Source organism: Catharus ustulatus, chromosome 2 (assembly GCF_009819885.2).
Source record: "Catharus ustulatus isolate bCatUst1 chromosome 2, bCatUst1.pri.v2, whole genome shotgun sequence".
NCBI lineage: Eukaryota > Metazoa > Chordata > Aves > Passeriformes > Turdidae > Catharus > Catharus ustulatus.
In genome coordinates, this window is record NC_046222.1 from 84747029 (window position 1) to 84771840 (window position 24812).

At 37.8% G+C, this 24812-nt stretch overlaps 1 protein-coding gene across 1 annotated transcript in view; it reads left to right on the top strand.

Annotated features, from left to right (window-relative positions):
• PCCA (propionyl-CoA carboxylase subunit alpha) overlaps positions 1 to 24812 on the top strand; it is a 280797-nt gene that overhangs the window by 171373 nt on the left and 84612 nt on the right. The window lies entirely within an intron of this gene.

The window sequence follows — 24812 nt, forward strand, 5'->3', positions numbered from 1 at the left end:
TTCCAGTGTTTCAAGATGTGCTTATTCACTTCAGATGAATGTAGAAAACAATAGTTTATACACAAATATTCTAAGGTAATTACTTAAGTACTTAATGTTGTCAGCATGAAAAGCAGAAGGACCGACCATGACAGTAGAAGAACAGTAATGCTGTATTTGGTAATTCAACCATTCAACATAATGAAACCAAGACACAAGCTGGTTGAAGTATTAGGAAGATAAATTTATAGGGAGAACTACTTTATATGCCTGTTAATTGTGATTCCACAACCAAAATGAGATTTCAATTTTTTTAAAATAGGTAGTTGACTTGTATAGTCTCTCTTGAGTCTTAGGAAAAAGATTTCAAAAAGGCAAGTTTTCTTAGAATGGCAATGACACACTTGCTGAATTGTTATTTAAGAAGCAAAGGCCAAGTCTGCATGCAGTTTTTAAAATCTGTACAGTAGTCCTAAGAGGCAGCCTGTGAACTTGATACAGCCCATTCAAACAACAGAACACCTCTGTCACATTTCAGCCCGGTTTAGAGTTGGGCTGGCACTGGTTTATGTGGCAGATATCCCTTCCCAGGAGCAGTCATTGCCCTCAGCCTTTCCACCTTTTTGTTGCAGCACAAGAACTGCCTACTGGTTGCTGTGAGTGTTGCACAGGCCTTGGCTGCTGTGAGCTCAGAAATCTAATTCCCATAGTTAGACTTCTCCAAACCAGAGAACTATTTAGCACAGCCAGTTACACAAGCATACATCTGCATACGTGCACACATTTTTTAGAGATTTGCTTGAGTCCAGACCTGTTTCTCACTTTAAAAGGAGCTACTAACAGTTGTGATGTCTTGCAAGAGTATGAGAATTATAGCTAGTATAAATCAGTTTGACATGATATATGTGGAGTCTGATTTCTGAACATTTGGTTTGTCGCTCAAAACAATAGCAAATGTGAAAGTTCCTTCTCATATCCTTGTGTCCCTACAGTAAGTTATTGCTCTACCTTCTACTGCTAGGTAAGGAGGCAGAAGCATCCCTCAGTGTCACAGAAGGGGTGCCTAAAGCACTAGGGAGAAATTAGGGGTGCCAGGTTAGGACCGGCTGTGTGCCTGAAAGCCTGGGCCAGAGGGATTTGTGACAATTGCTTTTGCATTCTATTTCCACCCTAACCATGCCTATATACTTGGGGGGAGATATAATCCTTATTTATTTGTATCTGGGAAATACCTGTTAAAATAAATCACATCAGGTGGATTTAAGAAGTCTCTTTCACTTAATATATCTATAAAGATATAGCATATTAAAAATTGCACCTGAGCTTGGGTATGTAAAAAACAGGTAACTCTTTTTTAATAGCAGGGTTGTTACTGGATAAATAGCAGAGGACATGTTATTCTTCATCAATAATTTTCTTTTTCCTGGTGTTCTCCTGTGACTGTGCTGCAAACAAGAGTGTATAGTAAATACAGCACTGTCAAAAATCTGAATTGTTATTCAAAACTTTACAATGGAAAACCAGCTGCCTTGAAACTTCAAAGAAAAGAAATCAAGACTAGGAATGAGAAATCTTGTTTCTGATCAGGAGGTATAACATAGCATTAGGAGAAAAAAGGGGGAAATTCAAAGCTTGCTTTATTAACTTTGCTGTCAGAAACACAAACCTCACTTTTTGAACTTCTGCATTTACTTTTTGCTATTAAGTTGGTGTGACACAGGCTCCTGCCTTTGTGGGTTGTGTCCCCTCGTGGCTTGTGACAAAGATAGCTGAATCTGTGGTGCAGTTAGATAGCCCAGTGGGAGGGCCACCTTCACATTCCCCTTCAGAAGTTTACTCGTGCTGCAAACTGTGCTTTGCACAGCAGCATTCGCATCCTGATTTACTTTGTTTACCACAGGGACTCTTCCAGCAGTGACTCCTTTCTTTTTTTCCCTGTAACTCTGCTACACTCACCAGCCAAAAGCTCCCACCTCGCAGTGTGCAGTGCTTTGAGCTCTGTGCAGGGAGTGTGAGCAGCAGGCTGCTCCATGGATCCCGCTGTTCCGAGCGGATCGTTGGTCAGCATTTTGGGCTATGGGTCATCTGTGGTCTTCTTCCTTTATCATGAGATTCCTAATGAATTGTGTTAACTGCTCTTCGCTACTCTTTATTTTTCAGAATTTGGAGTTTTGAAACCATCTGTTTTTAACTATTTTGTTTGTAACAGAGGTCCTTGATGGGGGCTGGCTTTAGGTCACTTCAGCAACCTTGCTTCCCAAAACTGAAGGATTTAAAGGATAAGTGGTCAAGTGTTAGCGATGCTCTTTGCCTGAAGCACTGCAAACAAAAATATTAATTTTTATTATTCCAGTAGAGGTTAAAAACTTCTGTGAATCGTAGTTTAATAACTTTTCTTATAAAATAGCAGTAACTTGGTTTTTATTCTGAAACCAAAAACATATATGCTAGTATTTAAGTTTATATTAAATTATTGTACTAGAATTTTCAGTACCAGACAGTTGTTTCTGATGATAACCTATCAACATAGCAAACACTTTTGCAATTAAAAGATTCCAATGAACTGACTTGAGAATTAAAATTTAGCAGCTTTGGTGGGACCTGCTTGCTTGTGTACAAAGAACTTGCCAATTAAATTGATATAAATGTCATTTATACTTTTTTTTTTTGTTCTATATATTACTTGCTAGAAGAATTTTTAAACTAACTGCTTGTCATATATACCACTTAGTTTTTTTAGAGGACAGATGGTCAGATTCTTTGCTTTGATTAGTGTTGTTATTACACTTAAAATTTTTTCTCTTGTCAACTGAATTAAAGATCTTACAATCAAGATTGCTTCTAAAATAGAATTTGAAGGAAGAATACCTTCCTTTACATGAGACTAATGCAAAACAGTAACAAGCATCCCACCACCAGACTCTGGAATCTTTTGTTTACTTCAATTACAAACAGGAGTCTTTCCCATCTTGCCATTTTCAATTGCTAGTCTGGCTATCAAATGTGTTTATTTTATGATTTCATTGATTGAGTTTTGCTGTTGAAGTTTGGAATCTGTTCTTCCTTTACAAAACTTGACTGTTCTGCATGGTACTGAAGGGTGGGAGAGACAAAACCAAATGGAACCTACATATATTGAGGAAACCTGGTTAGCTGTGTGATTTCCCTGCAGCATATGAATATGACCCTTCAAAACCAGATGATGTCAGCTGCCAAGGATGGTCTAGTTCAATTGTTTATCCATAGGATGGTTTGAGTTGGAAGGGACCTCAAATGTCATTTAGTTCTAACCCTCCTTCCAACCTAATTTTAGTTCAGTGGAGGAATTCGTAATTGTATTCTATTCAATAAACTTAATTCTTGAAAATCTTTTTGCCATTATCCATTTTCTGATTATTTGCTACAGTGTACAAATACTCTGTCTTGAGAATTCTTTATTGATGATTTGCATGGTTTCTCTGCAAGTAGTTGTTATTCTCCTTTGTCATGTTTGAAAGAAGTCCTTTCTGTTAGGGTACTTAATCGCTGTAATAAATGCATACCTTCCCAGACTGCTTAGCCTCATCTTCTCATCAGTTTTGTTGTCAAAGAATTTCCAGCTGTTTTCAGTTATAAAGTAGCTTCTTATCATTGAAGTTGTTTATTTTTTATTTTTTTTTAAGCATAAGGTGTCATAGTTCAGAAGTTACTTTGGGAAAATGGAAATTTGATATATTTCCAGAGGGACCTGTATAGGTCAAATGCTGAATAAGAGGAATAGAGAAAGCTAAATTCCTTAATTCAGGTTGTTACTAGAATGGGCTACCATTTTCTCAAAACACTGGATCACTTCCTAAATCCAAAGTTAAGAACAAATAAATGTAGTATAGATATGAAATCTCTAGAAAAACATTTTTGAAGCTTGTTCAATCCAGTCGGAAATGAATGTTTTAAATAATTTTTAGGAAAAAAACCAGTTTTTTCCCCCCTATCTTTTTCTTGAGAAGCAAAGAATACCTGTGTGGGTGGAAAATCAGTCTGTGTACCTCTTAACATTTCCAGGAAAAACCTATTGTATAACATGAAATGCCAGCATAAAAATAAAATCTAAAGCATTACTGTTATCATTATTTGAGTACATCCTATATGAGTAGGTCCATATTTAAGTGAATGCTTTACTGTAGTTAGTGAATTCATGTTTAATTATGGTTAAGCTTTGACTTCAAATTCAAATATAATAAGCATTTAATTTGGAGAATTTTGGTGTATTCATTTGCTGTAAATTTCATGACTGATGAGTAAATTGATTTAAAAACTACTTCAGGAAATTGTGTTGTAAATTCTCTTGTGGAGGGAGGAAAAATACCAGCCAGAAATCAAACAGAAGTATGCAAAGCATCAAGTGGAACAAGGAATAATAAAATGGAAAATCAGAGCAATGATACAGAAAGTTGCTGTAAGCAAGCTCAGTTCACACTTACTTCCTTAAGCACAAATGTGAATGAAGTGGGATAGTAATTCAGTGCATATTAAGTTCTGTCTTTACAGTAGTCTGTGTACAAGAATAACATTGCCCATCTATCACGATAAAATTAATAACCTTGTTAAGAGAATCAATAAAATACCAGAATTATTATGACTAGTATTTTACATTTCTGGTATGCTACAGGCACATAAAAACTAATTGGTCATACGAAAGAAATATGAATACTGTATTAACAGGGATGAAAAGCAAATACCTTGTAGGTATTAAAGCAATAAGAGGGGCAGCCAGTTGTAATACAAATTACCATATATCCCTAGAAGCAGTAGATAAAGACTTTCTGCTTAGACAAGTTCTAAGTATATGTTATGTGTTAGATATTTGAAATAAAATGTATTGTTCCCATGTCCAATATTAGTTTGAATGAAAGGGAAGTGCATGTGTAAAGGCACTAGTGGGTGCGGGGAGATCTGTTAGATAATCCTTACAACTGTAAGTAGAAAACTTTCCCTGCCTTTTTCCACATGGTTTGCATTTTACTTGCAGCATAGCACACAAGCTCTTCATTGCAGTACATGTACAGTTGTGCAAACAAAACTCTGTTACAGAGTTCTATGGGTTGCATATGTATAGAAACTATTGTTGTAAAGATTGTATACCTACTTTCAATCTCTTAGTTGAGTTTCAAATCCAGAGCATTTTTTGTTGGTAAGACCCATGTATTGTGTATCATGTCACTTTAATGCAGTATGCATAATCCAGTGCAGTGGTGAGAGCAAAACCCCTGATTTCTACCCTTGCAAAACACTGGCTGTAGTAGTTGTGCTCCTGCTTGTTGATGGGCTCTGTGGCTTTATGGATCCTGCATTCCTTTTTCTTTAGTGACAGATTTACTGTAAGGGTAGAGGTTGCCCCATCCTATCCTGATGGGGTGGGGACAGGTGCTCCTGGGAGGCAAGCACTCTGCACTTGAATCTTTCAATCTGAGGAGAGCACTGATCCCTGAGTTTTGACTCTGTGGTAACTGCTTTAATTGCTACTTTTCTGTGACTGCTGACATTGTGGTTTTTTAATGAAAGTGGCCTTGGCCTCAGTATCTTGTTGTGAGCTCAGTATTTCTGGTATGCATTTCCACTCTGCCTCATTGGATGTCTCAGTTTAAGTGCTGTGATCCCTTACATGAAATAGAGGTAAATACTGAGTATACTCATATAATATTTGTATATACTTAGATGTGCTTTTGTACTAAGCCAGAGGAGAAGCAGAGTGTTTCTGGATCGTACAGTTTTTTAAAATACCATGCCAGTTTACCACTAAGTATTGCTTTGTAAAGAGAGATTGTTTTACTGGGTTTGTATGTCTCAGATTAGTTTGTTCACACAGTACTATAAACATATAGAGAAAATATCTACAAGTTTGGGAATTAAAAATTATTTGAGTAATGTATTCCCTAATTATTTGAGTAATGTATTCCCTGTGTGGCTTTAAATACACTCTTCCCTCTGTGTCAGGGCAGTATAATAGCTTGGTTATAGTAGTTTTTGGAGATTTGTAGTTCTGCTACAAAATTCACAGTAACATAGTCTGGCACTGGTATGTAGCCTACAAGACATTTCTAAAAATAAAATGCAGTGAAAGGTCTGAAATGCTAAAATGCAAAATATTTTAAAAGCAGGCATGGTCAATTTGGATGTATATTTTCCTTGTGTTAGAATCAGACTTCATTGCTTTAAAATATATTCCTTAGTAGGCAGAGGAGGAATTCAGTTTTTGCAATGATTAATTCTAAATTACCTAACGAAGAGTTTTACCCACACAGGTGGCTTCATAGCATGAAGCAAGTGGTATGAAAATAGAGACTATGTTCTGCCATGGGTAATGATCCAATGGTTCCAGGAATTCCAATGAACAGTAAACTGAAATACAAATTAAAGCTCTGTAACAATACGGAACAATAACATACCATTTTCCTTCTTCACAATGTCACATTTCTGGCATACAGCTTTTAATGTGTCCTGTCACCCTTCAGTCTTCCTGTGGTTTTTAGGTGTAAGACTGAAAACACCTTGAGGCGTGGGTGTTACTTCAATTCATTTGTGTGCCATGCACACTTGACATCCTGTGCCACAATATTCATATAATGATTTTCTAATTTCTAAAAGCAGTGCTTTAGAAACATGAACATTGCTTGGATGCTTTTCTTTCCACTGATTTCTCATCCAACAAAACTGGAGAGAAAATACCCAACCAACTCCTTCCTGTGCCCAGAAACGCCTCCAACATTCCAAGCCCTCTTCCCAAATTTTGTAGAATGAATAGATTAAAAAATGTTGTGAGCTCCTCCTGCTGGTTCAGCAGAAGTAATAGTTGCATTTAAAAGAATGCTAATGTAGTGTTAAGAGCCTGGCTTACTACCACAAAAGCCGTAGTTAACTCTGCAGCTCCTGGATGCTGCTTCATCTTTACTTCAGCTCTCTGAGCGAATTTTAGCACATTTAATATTCAGTATAAGATTCTTTATTGCAATCTCTTGATGCTTTGGCATAAGGAGGGACTAAAAGGTCGTTGCTGTTTTGAGTTCCTTTCTTAGCTCTAAATTTCTTTGCTGCTTTTTCCCGCTCCTTTAATTTTTAAGCAAATCAGACTATTAAAATTACTAAAATGTAGCTTTTATGGCTTATAAAAAATAGTGCTCCTGTCGTGGATAGATGTGCGTCAGCTGTGACTAAATGTTTTGATGTAGTCTTCTCAAAAGATAGACTAGAAGAGCTTTCCTTTGAAATATGTGAAGCAGTTTTAGACACAGCTTCTCAGATGGATCTAATTAGTCTTTCATACAGACTGGATGTCCGTTTGTTGCAGCTCAGTTCTCATTTCATTCACCCATAACTAGAAACACCTCGCTTCAAACGTGTTTCTTCAAAGAAAGAAGGGTTTAGGGTTCCGTGTTTTACTGCTTTTTGATGTTGGTTTCCCTTTAACTGAGAAGACCTTATGTTTATACAACTGTTATTATTAAGAAAACATAGCTTTGTTCATGAGAGTTCATTCGGTATCCATGTTGGCTATTGGTGGCAGTCGGAGATCTGTGGAATAGATCTTGCTATACAAGACTAGTGGGACAGCTGTACGGCTGGCTATTAAGCTTGTTGTAACAAAGATTTGAATGCAAGCAGGATATTCTAGTAAGACCATGGAACCTGGTTTATGGGAAGATGAAAATTAAGATTAGAGTGCAAATGATCAGGCCCATCGATGGATAGCAGCCCTGTTTGTTACTTATACATGGTATAAAGTCACCCAAGAGATGTTGTGCTCTGTTCACCATGTTTACATGGTGCAGTTTAGTGCAGCACAAAGGAGCCTGTGCTGACTAACCTGATTTGGGCAGTGCGACATTAATGTTGCTGTACTGCTCCTAGTTGGAATAACTTGTTAAGAGCTGGCATGTTCAACTCTGTGTGACAGTGTGTTGTGCTGTGTTGTGACATTTCTGCAGTAAAGAATATCATTAAAACTGTAGTGGGAAGTGTCTGATCAGTGTTAAACAATCAGAGTCTGATACTTGGATACAGCTGTGGTTGATCTTTAAGGGAAATGAGTGGAAGGAAGGCAAGATGACAGATGCTCTGCACATGTCTGTCCCCCACTGGCTGCTTTGTGGTTGTGATGTCATTTAGACCAAGTGGAGTTTGCAGGAACATACTGGTGGTGCTGGCTTTACTTTTCTGCTTTCCAGAAGTGTAGCTGAGCTGATTTTGCCACTGGACATTGCTATTTGCCTCTTACATTCCCTGTGAAAGGAAAGGCAGTCCAGCCCTGCTGGAACTGGCTGGTCTGCAGGGCTGGCTCTTGGTTGGCTCCCCGTTACATGTGTACATCAGTAAATCCAGCACACTTTTTGTGTTTACTGGGAACCACTTACTGTAATACCTCTTCCTGCCCTGTGCCTCACCCAGTCATTTCCTCCATTTGCCTTTCACCATGTCACCCTCCTTATTTTCAGTCTTCTGTCCACGGAGGCTTCACGTTCCCCATTTGTCCTGCCAGAAAGCAGAATTGGGTCTTCTGTGTATTCACTCACAGGTTGGCCAGTCAGCTGTTGGGTGAAAACCAAATTGCCCTCATCTGTCCAAGAGCTGAAGGAAGCACTGATTTTGTCCACTGTGCAGCTTTTCATTTTCATAAAACTTAACAGGATTTTAATATGCCTGGTTAATACTGACAAGTCAGAAGGTTCAGAAGTTGAGTGTGTGCTGGGAATTTAGAGGAGGGACATGCAAATAAACCATGCATTTTGTTAGCCTCTTTTTCCTTTTGAGATCAGGCTAAAGATAGTGTTACTGAAAGGGTTAAGAAAGAAAACAAAGCTGTTCAGAATTCAGGAGGAGGGAAATTATTTTAAATTATTAACAATGAGTTGCATCTCTGTCTGTGGCTTATCAAGAATAGAAAAAGGAATCAGATTTAAGTAGTCTTAATATATTGCCATTATTTCATGTTCCAGAGAAAAATCTATGTATCTGAAGGACATACAGTAAATCGAAATAAATTGGAAACCAAAACAGACATGTAGCTCCATAATTCTAGAATTATTTAATGTCATGTTGTATGCACTAATATGGTCGATTGACCTTGGCTGAACACCAGATATGCAACAAGCTGCCCTATCACTTCCCCTCTTCAGCTGGACAGGGCAGAGAGAATAAGACGGAAAACGACTCATAAGTTGAGGTAAGGCAGTTAAGTAAACAAAAGTGAAAAATTGCACACATGCAAACAAAGGAAAAGACAAAAGTGTTCTCTGCTTTCCATCAGCAAGTGATATCTGGCTACTTCCTGGGAAGAATCCTTTCCTAAAAGGTGATTGTGCATTCAAAATCTGTACCTTCTGCCTGTTAACATATTTTTCTTCACTGCTACTAATGTGTCATTTTTCAAGTCATGCCTCTTTTGAGTTTGTCTTTGTTCTGGTTTCATTCTTCTGAGTAGTCCTAGTTTCGATCCCTCAGTTGTCTTGCCTGGTTCATGCTCATTGTCTGTCTAGTCTGAGTCTCCCCTTTGGAGTTCCACATCAATTAGCAATTAGTCTTGTTTCTCTTCTGTAGAACCTTCTACATAGCTGTTCCCTGCTTCACAGGCCTACAGACTTTCATCCGTGTATTGGTCCTTTTTTTCTAGGACCTCAGTGTTGATTTTGCTTGTCCCATTTCTTCTACTATGCAGTCTGTTTTGTAGTTCTGTTGCTAATGTCACTGTCTCACTCTTTAGGTAGTTTTCTCTTTACCCTCATCTTGTACTTCCAGCGGCTTCTTCCCGGACTATCAGTGCATACTTCCCTTGCTTCCATTCTCTGAGATAGATTTCATGTGTTTCTGTTACCACTTCCATTTATTTCCTCCATTTTTAGTCTTCTTGCTCACCAAGTTCCCCCTTGCCTCCTTGCTTCTTGCTCCAAATTTTCCTCTCCATCTTTTCTGCACTTCCCTCCCAGACTCATCTAATCTTTGTCTCATCCTACTTTCTCCAGTTATGGGGCCTTCAGTGTCCAGTTTTTGTTGTGTGTGGATTGTTTATGCCACTGCTTCTCCCTTTGCTGCTCAGCCTTAGCTGGAGTAAGCATTGAAACTCCAGAGGTGATAGTCTTATTAGTTTTATGCTTGTCCTGGTATTCTACAATCCAAACTCACAACTTCAGTGGGAACCTGTGTTTGTCTCTGGGCTAGCATATGTTAAATGCAAGAAAGACTCTTCTACAACTGTGGCTATGAAGTGTGGTATATCTAGATATAGATAGGATGTGCCTTTTGAAGTGCATAGAAATTGCCCAAAGTTATTCAGGTTGTAGGAGAATGGTAGAGGTGCATTCCTACTGTTTTCAAGCTTCTGTTCTAAATAATAAAGCAGTTGTTTCAGCCTCGCATAGAAAAGTCAATAAAATTTAGTAATCTGGCCAAAAATGTACTCTTGTTCTGTGTCAGAAATAGCTGCATATTTCTCTCTGAAATAACTTCTGAATGACTGTTCAGCCTAAACAGAGTCCATCTGAGTTATAAGAAACTGAAAATGCAGTGTGATAATGGACAACTTTGGTACTAAGGCTCTTCCCTTTCCCCTCATTCTGTAGCTATGTCCCAGCCCCATGCCTCTTGGCAGGCTCTTCCTCTGCTTCTCCCATGCTCCTGTCTTCATTCCAACCTTGTCTTTCTGTCGTGGCTGCCCTCTTGTTTCCACCACCTAACCTCTATCAGCTGTTTCCTTTATTGCTGTAATCGCTGTGTATTTTCACACAGTGACCTGTTTGTCACTGTTGGAACAGCCCAGCTGTTTGATGGCAACAGACTAGTTTGCATGCATAGTTTATCCTGTTTTAAATAATATTTTCTCCTAGCTGATGGAGGAGGAGGGAAATAACCATACACCCTTCATATTAAGCCAAACTGCCATTCTGATTTTTGATGATTGTTAAGTTTGCTTACTGTTAATTTACAACAAACATAATTTTGAGGAACTTAGCTTCTTTTACATTAGTTTTATCAATCAAACTGTCAAAGGAAAGCTACACTGGTGGCAAACCATAATGAAAACACAGAATGATTTGGGTTGGAAAGGGCCTTTAATGATTTAGTTACACACCGGCTCGCCCCTGCCATGGGCATGGGCATCTTCCACTAGATCTAGTTGCTCAAAGGCTCATCCAGCCTGACTTTGAACATTTAATATGCAATAAGCAAGAATGAAGACTGATTTTATTGTCTAAAGATAAACAGCATAAATGAAGAGTAGAGATAGACAGATAGACATCCAAATCTCAGAAAACTGGAAACCTGAGCTTCCTTTGTTTATAAACAGACCAAGAGCAAAACCAGCTGGAATAATATAGCAGCAACTTTCAAGATAAAAAAGAAATAGATTCTCTCCTTTACACAGTTAATGGATTTTTTTCCTCTCCTCCTTCCTTGGTAAAGGAAAACTTGCAGAAATAGGTGAATTAATAGGAACAGAGGGGAAAGGGCCAAGGGATTGTCATTGTCAGTCACAATCAATCTATCAATCTAGTTAACCAAAGTCTGTGGTGAGATGAAGTTGTATTGGCCCCTTATATGGGCTACATCTGCAATCTGGAGTGAACCATTGGTGATGTAGAATTGCTCAGGCTGACTGTGCAGAGTGTGAATCTTCATTACTTCTTTTATTATAGTTTATATAATAAATCTCATTTCAGGAGATGCGGTTTTGCTTTGTAAAAATGTGCTTGAAAAAAATGAAGTGCCATATGACTGTAAGAATGAATGCTTTTTAGGAGTATTACAGAGTGGGATCTTTTGAACCTTTTGAACAATTCTCATTCCCGACAGAAGCTGGTTCAATGGCTATGGGTGTGTCTCAGAAAATTCAACATTAGTAATGCTTTCCAGAATAGGTGGAAAATTGTTTTGAAAATGGCAGTGGGAAATATGTTCGGTGTTGCATAAAACTCTGTTATTTTTCAGTCATTTGGGACTATTAATCTACTTTCCTAGATCTGCCTGGCTCTTTCTATGGATATTCTTCAGATGGAATTTTTTAATAGTCTCCATTAGTTTATCATTTTAACAAGTGTACAGATAGCTGGAGTGATTAGCAGATGAAATGACTTCAGAGTATAAATTCTCATTTGGTCTTGGAGGTTATATTTAATCTCTGTTGTATGCCTTCCTAATTGCAAGCACATTTCAATACTTAAAGTTAGAATTCGAAAGACTTATTATTCAACTTCTCCAGATCAGAATTAAATCAACATGGACCGACATGTTGTATTATTTGTTCAAAATCTGATAATATAGTGTCTTTCTCATTTTAGCCTAATAATATTTAAAAAATAATAATTGTTTTAAGCCACATGGCAAAGTTCAGTGTATTTTTCAATTAAACTGTTGTTGCTTGGATTGTTTTGGTTTGCTTTTTTTCTGTTCTTGTTAAAACAGTACTATCCTGTGTTGCATTTTCAGTGGAACATAGCAGTTCATCTCTGAAACTGCATCAGAATGTCCTGTCATTGGTGGCAGCACTGAAGAAAGCTCAGTGCAAATTTTGCAGTTTTTGCAATTTTGTCTTGTCCTCAAGAAATGTCTGGAGACTAAATAAAAATACAGGTAACTGTTGGAACGATATGATTTAGATACAGCTTTGTGACTTCAGATAATCTGAGAGTATATCTTAACTGTGTTGGAATTTTTCCTTGTGAAGTAGTGGCATTAAAACCCAATCTGTGCAAAGCACGTAGAAGATTAATTAACATTGGGAAGAAAAGAGATGTCTGAGCCTTTCACCTGTAAGGTACCCTTTATCTCCAGCTGAGTTTGCCAGCCTTTAATGCTATTTGTCATCTTCCCCAATAGGTATCTTGATTTTTTTTTTTCCCACAGTGCCTTTTATACTTTGAATTACTCCTGTAATGCCAATACCATGTATTAGAATATTATCTCTCCTGAAGGCTTTAAGTATTTTTTTTGCTTAAAAAGACACATTTATTTAACTGGTGTATATTCCCTTTTAGAAACAATTAATTTAATGACGCATTGAGAAAGATAAAATGTCTATTCCCAGTTTAAGGATGTTGTATATGCAGATTTAAGGCCTGTGTGTTATGATGATTTTTATATAACTATTTTACAAAGAGGGTGTTTTTCATTATTTTCTGCTAAATCAAACACACACAAAGATAGTTCTACATGCAGCTTTGCTGTGGTGTTATGGTGCACACTCATGGGTGGTCTTTACCTATGCAAGGAGTCACCTTGGTTTCTGCTGTTGTGCTGTAAGGAATTAAATGGGTTATGTAGACAAGGACTCCTTTAATGAATTGTGTCCTTATGTGGTGATCATTAGGGCAGGATGGACCTTCTGGTTGCTTCTAAATGTGAAGTAATTTCATTTTTTGTTAATGGTAAAACTATTACATGATTTGCCATAAAGGAATGGTGGGATCATTCTTTGCGCTTATATTTGACATTGATGCTTCTTTTGTGATGTTTACATGAATATTTGCACTTTTATCTTTACATTTTTGGTATATGTGTTTATGTGCATACTTATATAAATGTATGCATCATATTTAATGATATTTTAGCACATAATTGAAAAAACATAGCATTACTGAGATACTTTTTCATAGTATCTTAAATCTCTCAATCAGGGAGAATTGATTTTTTTGGTGTGCTTTTTTCTTTTTTTCCCTGGTTGCACCTTTTGGCTTTCCTTAAGGAAATATATTTTGTCTGAGCAATCTCTTGGGTTTAGGTAACCTTGAGCTTCAGTGCTTGTAGGAATCCTGCCCTGAGCTGCATACTGTCCTTTAACTTGTATGGAAACCTTATCATAAGCACAGTCTGCTTCTTTTCCTCATTCCAATGTAAGGCATCTGTATTTAAGATAGTAGTGATAATCTCCATTTTGATTGCATGTATCCAAGGCTAAAAAAGCTGTGGTTGCAGTATATCTTACTTAGAAAAAGTAGTTTTTGCAAGTCTCAGGATGGGATAAGACATAAACATTTTTATTTTTCTAGGACTGAGGTTTTTGTTTTGTTTCTGTGAATGTAATGTTAATACGGTTTTCATAGATCATTCTGCATTATGTTGCATGACAGGAAATGGGGCTTTTACAGATGTAAGCTATTGACAGTTTAGGTATCAGATCTTAACACAATGAAATGGCTTATTACAATCATGAAATTCTTTGTATTGTCACTGAATCTTCGTGGTACATGCAACTTTATAATGGAAATAGGTGATCAATGGTTTTAATAGTGTGAGAAAGTATTTAAATCTTCTTTTAATTGGTTGTTAGTTGGTGATAGGTAGAAGGATTCTAATGATACCAAAGTGTCTCTTCACTGAGGAACTGCTGATTATCTGGCACTGGTTACTGGATCAGAAGCATGTTTGTCTTACAGGAAAAACCTGCCCAAAATTTCTCTCCACAGAAATAAACTGCTCTTTTTTCCTCTGAAGTGGTTCAATGGGCAAGATCTTGTAAGAACTGTGCAATTTCATATGGAAAAGTACATATAATGTCTACTTAAGTTACAGTATACGTGAGTTACCATTTTTTTCAGTTCTGCTCAGATTCCTAAGTGACAATGGAGAAGTCAATTATGAGATTTTAAATTATTTGTAGTGGGTGTACTTTGCTATGTGGGTGCCAAGGATTAGATACATCCCCATGACTAAAGGAGCTTGTCTGTGGCAGAGAAACTGAATTAAGGGGAGGGTAACAATGTTGTGGTCTCATTCAGGCAAATCTTAAGCCTTAGGAGCTTAACAAGAGAGAATGTGTTTTAAACTTCCCAGGGGCAAGGAGGGCTGGCAGACTCCACCACTGCAAATGGTCATGTAACTGTCAAAGTTACTCTTGAAGCATTGACTGCCAAAATAAAATAAGTGTATTTTTAGGAAATCTGGGAGTAGAGATATGCAGTAATTTCACGATTATAAGCCGCACCATTTTGACTAAAATTTTGGTCCGAACCCGAAGTGCGGCTTATAATCAGGTGCGGCTTATATATGGACAAAGAACGAAAACTTGCCGTTTTAGTTTGGAGGACAGGTGTCTGCTGAGAAAGGCAGGAGCTTCTCTTTGAAATGGAGAATGTAAACCCCCTCCCTCCGAATTATTATCATTTTGAAATCAAGGGGCTTTCAGGAAAAGATATGGGAATTAGGAATAACAGTTCTTTTCTAGGGAAATTAAAATAGAAATACAGTACTACAAAGAAACAAACTCCAAACCCTGACAAAGTCAGAGTACAACCTGACACCCTGTCAGGCAGGGTGTTGGTAGCAGTCCCATTCAATGGTGGTTGCAGTCCCCTTGCAGTGACAGATGTGGTTCAGTTGGAGCAGTGCTCCTGCAGAAGGTGCAGTTTCCCTCTGGAGGTCCAGTGGTGATGTGGAGAAATCCGGTTTTCCTCTGGAGTCCAGTGGAGAAAGGGGCTACCTTAGTGTCCCAAAACCTCTGTTTTTATCTTGGTAAGAAATGTTGGGCTCTTCCCCCTGGCTGGAGCAACTTCCAATAGGATGAAGTAATTTTATCAGTCACACAGTGGGACTCAATGGCCATTAGCAGAAAATGACTGGCTGGAGGAAGGATGGGTTGTGAAAAGATAAAGAACAATGCCCCACCTGGTTTCAATGGATGGCCCATTAGCAGGATATTTGCCGTCGAGGTAAGGATCACTGCCCCCACCCTCAACAGATGGAGATAGAATAGATACCTTTTATCACACTCTGCATTGTAACGTGCGGCTTATAATCAGATGTGGCTTATAATTGTGAAATTACTGTACTCTGAGTAGTAGCACTGTCTTTTACTATCCCTGTAATTGTTGCAATTCTGTCAAGAACTTGTATGACCTTCAAATATTTTCTCCTAAAACTACCACTATGGTTTTGTGATTGCCTAAACTTAAAGGGAAACAAACTTATCATACCTTGATATATCATTAGGTACCTGTTGTTCCAAGTCTCAATTCAAGCTTGTTTGGCTGCACTGGTCCTACAATGGATAAAATGTGGATTTAATTTTTAGGGCTACTATTAAGCAGGAATCACTGCAGAGGAAAAGAAAAAGCATCAATAAATAGGTGTGGAATGACACCTATTTGGAATCACATAAAAGGATTGATTAATTCCATGAAGTCCACTACTTACATGTCAAAGTCACAGCAATGGATAAAGTAAAAGCAGTTAAACCAGGGTTCCTATTGATATGACTCCATCTTGACATTCTCCTAATCCATGACTAGGTTAACTAGGTGAGCAAAGTGCTTCCAACCTCTCTTTTCTGTCTAGTTGAGCTGCTTTATTCAGTATTTCTCTGCTTCTGAAGATGTAAGGTTCCTTTCTATATAACATAATGGTAAGGAGGTTTTTGCAATTTTGAGCTTTATTAACTGAATTAATGCCTTCAGCAAGAGTACAGATACAGAATGTGTGCCTTTACTGAAAGTATATTTAATTTTTATCACTTTTATGACAATTCTGCTGTCTTTTGTCTGGAAACAAAATGGGTGAAGATGAAAAAATTGGCACATAGTTGATACGAAATGTAATGCTAATGTACCTATATTGTGATTTTTTTTCCTAAGTAGCAAGTAGTGTAATAGCTTGATAACCTTGAAAGGATTGGAGAAGTTGAAGAGAGAGATCCCTCCTTTGTTTTACATTATCTGGCTGTGCTGAGGAAAAATGTATGAGAAGTTTTCATTGTGAGGTGGGTGAAATTCTTTCTATCAGAGAATATCAGTGCCCAGGGCCTCACTCTTAATGGCATCAAAGTTAGTTCAACTTGAACAATCCTGAGTCCATGGGTAGGAAGACAGTAGATTTCTGTACAAAGATGTGCAAAGCTACAAAAAAAAAAAAAATCAGATGTTGCAGTTATTAACAAAGAGAAGACCTGTAAACTTAATGCAATAACTGGCATTTTCTTGGACAGAAAGTTCACCAAGCTCCAGGTATTCTGAGAGATTAATTTTCTAGTTCTGAATATTAATTTTTTGCAGTCCTACTTGCCATTATTATCATTACACATCACCTTTGTTGTGGTTATAACAAGGAAACTTCCTACAGTGAAGATCAATGTGGAGTCAGGTAATTGCAGTTTATATTAACAAGCTTTGATTATTTTGAAGTCAACTGGTGCTGTAATGCAACATAGAAGTAAGTCTTCCGTGACTTTAAAAAAATCATACTTTCAGCTATTCTTGTAGAAAATGTAGAGATCATTCATTGTAGGGAACAGGAGTTAGCAGTAAACTCAAATGATGGGTGCTCCAGCTCATGGAGTCTGTTTTGCAGAATGCACCTGTCTGAATTCAGTTTTCCTAGAATGATTATTCAGGAATGCACCAAAAATTTTTTGAGACTGCTGAGAAAATAAATACAGTAATTTCACGACTATAAGACGCACCCTTTTGACTAAAATTTTCCCCCGAACCTGGAAGTGCGCCTTATAGTCCAGTGCGCCTTAGATGATGGACAAAGTTGTGACATTTGCAACCCTGGAAGTGTGAGCCGTGAAACGTGGGGGGAGCTGGCAGTGCTGTGGCGGCCAGGTGGAGGCGGGCCCGGGGGCCCGCGGCACCACCCCTGTCGGGTCCAGGCGGGCCTGGGGGCCCATGGCTGCTGGGTACAGGCGGGCCTGGGGGCCCGCGGCACCGCCCCTGCTGGGTACAGGCGGGTCTGGGTGCCCATGGCCACCAGGTTGAGGTGGGGCCTCGACCAGCAACCGTGCAGGGGGAGCTGGAGGCGGAGCCTCGCTGCAAAAAAAAAAGTGCGCCTTATAGTCCGGTGCGCCTTATATGATCTACAAAGTTGCGAATTTTGCCGACTCCCGGGGGGTGCGCCTTATAGTCCGGTGTGCCTTATGGTCGTGAAATTACTGTACATAAAATATACTTGATTTTCTTATTATGTCATCTTTATATAGTTACAAAAATTCTGTTAGAATTTTAGCATTTCATTATGCATTTAGGGCTTTGACAGCTGGTTTTGTTGTCTGTTCTGGGTATTTTGACCTTTCCTAGACATTTCACCTATAAACTCTCAGAGGTATCTGTGTGTGTCAGACTTCATAGCTGGCAGTCATGAGTATGATTGCTTTGAAAATTGGTATAGATAGGTAGACAGGTTTTGTTTCCTGGATCATTTTATGAGAAAAAATGGGGGTTTTTTTTGGTCAACTTCAGTTGTCTGTGCTGAATGATTTTTACTGTTAAGTTATTGTTTCCTAAGTATCCCTGAGCTTACTGATTGTTTGCTCTACCATCTATTGATTAGGAAGACAACAGACATTGTTTAGGTTTGCCCATTAAAGTTACTATTTCTCCAGTCCTTCATTAAAGCCTTCCTGTTAGGATGCCTGCAAAACACTGAGTCAGAGGTTAAGCAACAACTATGCTGTGGCCAATTTTGTCTTAACAAATGGTGCCATTGCAAAGTCCTCATCAGGCAGATGTGAGGTGTTCATTTTATGGGGAGAGGTGATGTGTATGGCTAAGGACAAAGGCTTTGTTTTCATGAAAATAACCCTTGCAGGTACAAGAGAAGGAAGGAGACCTAAACCCTGTGTGTTGGATATTTTTCCCTTATATAAATGTTTTTCAATTTTCCTTAAAGAAGGAATGTTTGACTGTCCCTAGCAGTAGCTGGGGCAGAAGGAGGATGGTGTGGCTTAATTTGTCCAGTATTTCCTTAATCATGGATGATGAACGTGACAAGGGATTCACTGTGCAAACCAAAGAACCAGCGTAGCTCTTCTGTAGAAGATGTTAGTTGTTTCAACAACAAAAGTTGTTCATACATCTCTTGTATGCAGATGGTATCTTGGTCTTTCATTCCTGGAGGGTCGCCATCAAAATCCAGGATTAACATTTAGTATATCAGAGTTTCCAGTATGACTGGCTGAAGTACTGAAGTCCCTCTCCCACTTATGGCTGTAGACAAACAATGGCTTGACTGTTCCTGTACAAGCCTCCTTTAGACTAACAAACCCTTCTATCATTGAGTTCAGCATGAGAGCCAGCAGCCACTCACCTATCTGCCAGTTTTGTGTAGTGGGAAGTGATTAAAGCCTTTCTGTTGTTGAAGCTTTACTGGTGCAGTGAGGAGTACCAGATTCTTGAGGCTGGAGTGCAAATGCCTAGGGAGGAACATGTTGTAGGATGGCCATGGGGCTGTGAGGTTGGAACAAAGGGAGCCTTTGCCTGGCTAGGACTTCTCAGAGATTTTGCCCAGTGACTGGTTTTGACACTACTGAGTAGACACGAAGTTTAGCTCAAGTTTTGTGGTTTTGCAGTAAGTATAGTGTGCTACGTAGAATAATTTTTTAGTGGTTTATATACTTGGGTATTACTATTTATCTATGAACATGAAACACTTGTTCAGCATTGTTTTAAGAGTCGCCTGAACTAAATGCCATTTTTTCCCCTTAAAATTTGAATAAAGCATCTATTTAAAATATAACTTATAGTTTATATCAGCTAAAATCAGCTGTTCCACTTCTTGAAATGTTTCCAGTTCTAAAAAGACCATCCTTTCAGTAGGGGAATGAATAATGTAGGTTAGCTTGTTTCTGTGGGCATTTATTACAGCCACGCAGAACAGTTCCTGGAGTGGTTTTCTATTTCTTATTTAGCAGCAGTGAAAATCGCAATTATTCTATTTACTTGGCTTGCCACTATGGCAAAGAGTAACTCTTTGGACTGTGAGGAGGAAATATTTGTTTTCTCTGGCTGCTCTTTGCATATGCTGCTCCAATTATAATTAAATATGGATATTTACTGATAAAATGGGGCATTTCTCAAGACTGGTTATACTGATTTTTTAAAATCCAAGTTATAGGCGAACGCAATCCATCTTGTGTTTTGTATAATGCTATTCATTATACAGAACTAATAGTGTAGTGAATCAATAAAATATCACCATACATGTCAGATGAACATTAGGGCTGTAAATTCTTCATCAGGAAGAATCTGTAGGGGAAAAAAGGAAACAAAAAGCTAGATCAAAAGCGATGTGGGGAATTAATGTGGAGAAGATGAAAGGGAAGGAACTGAACAATAGGGTTGATGTAAGTGGAGGATTAGGTAAAGCAGAAGCAATCATTTTTTATGGAACAGATGAAAATAAATTGAGAATAATTGTTATGGGAGGTGCAAGTGGTGGCAAGTTGAAAATGACATGTATTTAATAGCCTGATGAAAACTAGGGCTTGTTCATGAATTGTGCCTATAATTCATTTCCAAGGAGTAGCTTTCTAATACTTCTTGTAGTATCAAGTGTTGTTCTATCTGTGGCATTCACACAAGCTTATTGGATTCTTTTGAAAGTTAAAATATTGTGCTAGCATCATTCAACATTGTTTAGCTCCAGATAACAATTTTATTTAAAATATTTGAAGTCAAGCAAACCTTGACTTGTCCTGTATACACAATGCTAGGTTAACTGGCTGGCTTAAAGGAGTGTTTACAGACACAGTTGATTGCTTGATTCTGCAACTTAACTCTGAAAATTCCTAGAATACAGGATACACTGAAATTATTATTAGGGCAAAATTCTACCTGTTTGTAAGCATGCTAAATGCGGTTAATAATGTCTTAGGAATGAGGAAAGCCTGTTTTCCAAAACTGTGCATTAGGCTGTGATGTATGGTTCTGTTGTGAAGAGTACTTTGAGAATAATCAGGACCTGGTGTTACTGTTCCCCGGCTGTACTATTATTGTGTTATTGTGTTCTCTGCTGAATCCCACTCCATGCAGAAGGTAAAGGAGCCAGATGTCTGGCTCTCAGATCTCAGAAGTCATCCCATTCTCTCACAGAGCAGGAGTAGTTCTGTAAACTATCAGAACTACTATTTGTGCTCAGGAAAAACCACTGGGAAAAATCTGAAGAGACAGTGCTACCTTTTTTCTTGAGTCCTTTTCCTACAACTATTAGGGAAGCCCTGAGTAGAGGGGTGGAGGGGGTGTTTGAGGGGGTGTTTGCTCTTGAGGGAAATTTGTTGTTCGTTGATTGGCTTAAAAGATTCTTCCTGGAGAATCCTAATTTTTTTCCCCACAATACTGTCATACCACATCAGTCAAGAGCTATGATGATTACACCTGTAGGAGATTTTGGAACTTGTTATTTCTGACTGTCCTTTGTTTGGCAAAGTTCATCTATAAGTCAAAGCATTGGACATGGTAGTGCTGGAGGGAAGCAATATTATGTGATATTGTGTAGTTCTGTCACTAATAATTTGGAGGCTGTCTCTTTCAACGTTTTGCTGTTTTTCATAGAAGTATATTCAAGCTCACTTCAGTCCTTGTTGCTCTGTCTCTGCTGTTCTCCATTCCTCACCACCTTTTGAATAATGAGGCCTTGAATTATAGACACACGATGGTAGCAAGCTCTTTATAGCCCTCTCCCTACCACTTATGATCTGTTTGATTTTTCTCATGTGTGAAGTTAGCTTTGTTAAGATGATTTTCTCAGTAGGGCCTCTGTATAGACAGGGACTATGATTTTCCTGCTCTGAAATTGTGTCCCTTGCCTTTTTGACCTTGTTATATAGTAGTTATTTTATTCAATCCAAAATTCATTTCTCATTTTCTGGTGTTTTCTTTTAATGTTACCGAGCATTTCCCTGAAAGTTTGCAACTTCGGGGTTTTTTTTGTTTCTTTTTTGTTTTGTTTTGTTTTTTTTAATGTGTTTCAGCTTTTAAACACTTTTTTTTCTTCTACTTAATTTTTTCATTTTCCCTGCTATTTGCACAATATTTATTTCCTGCTGATACACTTGCATATAACCTTTCAAGCTGTTAAGAAATATTAGGAAGGTCTTTTTGCTTTATTTCATTGACCATTTCCTAAATTTTCAATTTCCAGCTACATTGATTCTCTGGATTTTATGTGCAGGCTTCTGAAGGCCTGATCTCAAAGAATGCCTTATGCAGTTATATTTTCTCTTGTTTTCTTGGTTAAAGCTTGTATGGAGCAAAATCTTTAATGTGCTCTGTTCAGTCTCTCTGGTGCTTCCAACTATTTGCTGTTATAATGTTAAATCTTGTTTCTTAGTGAGAATGAGTTTCACACTTGTTGAAATAAATTGAGATCAGCTGATTGCTCCCCCATATTCTGTCACTGGAGGTAAAATGCAATTTCTTCTACACTGTATGGATATACTGTCCTTGTGTAGTATGGGGTGGGTGATTTGGACTCGCTTATCCCCTTAAAAGCAGGGATACCCCTGGCAAAGTTTAGTTGAATAAGGGAGCAAAATTAGTTTAGGATAATTGCATTCCTTGCATTGAGCTCTTCTCCAGTCTTCTAAGACAAGGAGGAATTTCTATTAGGGAGATTTTCTTGATTCTTTCATCTCCTAGTGGAGCATCTCTGTGTTCTTGTGTGAGGACCATTTAAATGGCTGGGATAGTAGAATCTATATGAATGTACATGGGTTCCCATCTCTTACACAGGATATTTTCTGCAAGGTGTGTTACAGGTAGACAGATTTACTGGGCTCAGGAAGTGGGCCCTCATTACAAAGTGCTGGTAGAAAGTGGGAAAGTGTTGTGTATTCTAGGACTTTAAATGTGAAAGTTTAAGGATCCACAGATAAACCTCCCACATGTTCCCATCTCACTGATATTTCACAGTTACACTGGAGAATATGAAATGATGGCTGCTAGAATAAAAGGTTCTGTCTTTCAAGTTTTTAGAAAAAACTGATAGAAAATCAGGTTAAGAAATATTGATGGAGTTTCTGAAAGGTCCGAAATTTCTTTGGGAACGGTTTTCTATCAAAAATAATCCTTTTGTGACAAAACCTGAAAAAAAGAAGAAATCTCTACATTTCCCATGATATTTAAACAGCAAAGGCAACTGTAGTGTCAGGATGCCCATGAAGCAGAAGTCATGATTGTTGGGTGTTTACTTCCAATCTGACATCTAATTGATATCTAAATCATATCTCCATAATATCAGTGTTGTAGTAAATATGCAGCTTAATGTGTGGTGATTGAATGTTTTATTTTAGACAGTGTAAAACTTACTCTGTTCTTTCTGACAGCTGTTCAAAAGCTGTGTATTTTTTATTTGTCCAAGGTCTGAATATTTATAGGTGATTAAAATAAAGAGGTTGTTTAGCAGGTGCTGACTGCAATTTTGTAGCTGCAGTATCATAATCACTTCATGAGGTTTCTCTGTTAAGGAAATTGTCTTTGTTTAATGCTAAAGGATGTAGGTAATCTGTCTCTAATGCCAGATTATTTCAGGGTGTGCACTTCACTTTTTCCCCTACATTTGCGTAGATCGGAAAACTGAATGTTCCAAACAACTTGTGGAACAGTTTCCATATCAACTTTTATGTACTAAAAATGTAATTAAAATTGTTCAACCTAAAACATAAAAAGGAACTCAAATTTAATTTATATGGCCTTTAAAAAGAGAATACTATTTCTTATTTAACTGGTTTTGTTAGCATGGTGGATTTGAATTTACCCCAGTAAAAGTCAGTGGCAAGCCACTACCGCCTATTTAAATGTAAGTAGCTGGAACGATGAGGAAATACTGAATTTGAAGAGGTATCTATTCACACATATTATTTTTATGGCTTTTAAGTGAATTCATGGTAATCAGTTTGTTAACATAAACAATGCAATCCCATTAGCTTCTAAGGTAAATAGCATTAGACGCAAACATCTTTTTTACATTGCTACATGACTTGATTTGTTCTGCATATGGAAACACTTTAAAACTTTTTTGCATTTCCTCTTTTGTGTAAGTGGTTTATGACTCTTGTAATATCTCATCTTTCACCTGCTGTGTCAGCTTTGCATCCTTATCCCCTGTGCACTGGCCTGTGTTCTTCCCTTTTCTATTTATCACTGACACATCTGGAGTGGTGACATTCCTATTCCCTATTCTGTGTTTATTTTAAAGCTAGAGGAGGGGATTTCTAAAGAGGAAATATGCTTACTTACTGCTACTACTAATTCCTTACAGTTCTTTCTTTTCCCTGCAAGATGACTGGTGTGTTTTGATAAAAATGAGTATTTTTGTCTTGGTATTGGTCAAATATGCCCAAGAGAGATGATTCAAGTGTTTGGTTGGGGAGCAGGAAATGATGGAATGGATTTAGTAAGGATTTCATTATGCTATTACTTTTCACCAGCTTCTGAAAAGTTATCAGAGAAAAACACTTGCTTTGGTTTTGAAGTCATTAAGCCTCGAAAGTAACCAAACAATGGGAATAGATTTATAGGTATTTTTATTGCATCTAGACTGTTCTTCCTCAATGCTTATTTTTATTTCTAAAATGAAAGTCCACTTATATCTCCTGGCTCAAAGAAAAGGTCTCCTATAAACACTTATACTTAAGGAACATTAGAACTAGTCTAGTTGTTACAATTTTATTGTTTACCCTAATCCAAATGCTTGGTAGAGCATACAGAAGTGAACTTTTTGGCTATTTTGATCAAAGGACATTGCAGATAAGATCAAAAGAGATTTGGCTTTTGAAAGAATCAGGTTTGATTCTATGATAGGGTTATTGTTCTGAACCATCTGGGGCAGTTTGGGGAAGATATGCAACAGCAAATATTTTGCATGTGAAGCTTTTAGTTGAAGTGGTGAATAACCTTGGACTGGGTATATCCAAAAGACTGGTGTTGACCTATATGCTGTTGTGACAGCTGAGAGCAGCAGGTTGGAACTGCTGGATGAAATCCATACCCAGTTGCCCACTGTACTTTCTTCTTGTCACTACACAATGTCAAATCAAAGACTTTTTTTATTTTATTTTTTTTAACTGTTGCTTATTCTAGCTTTTACTAATCCAAAGAGAA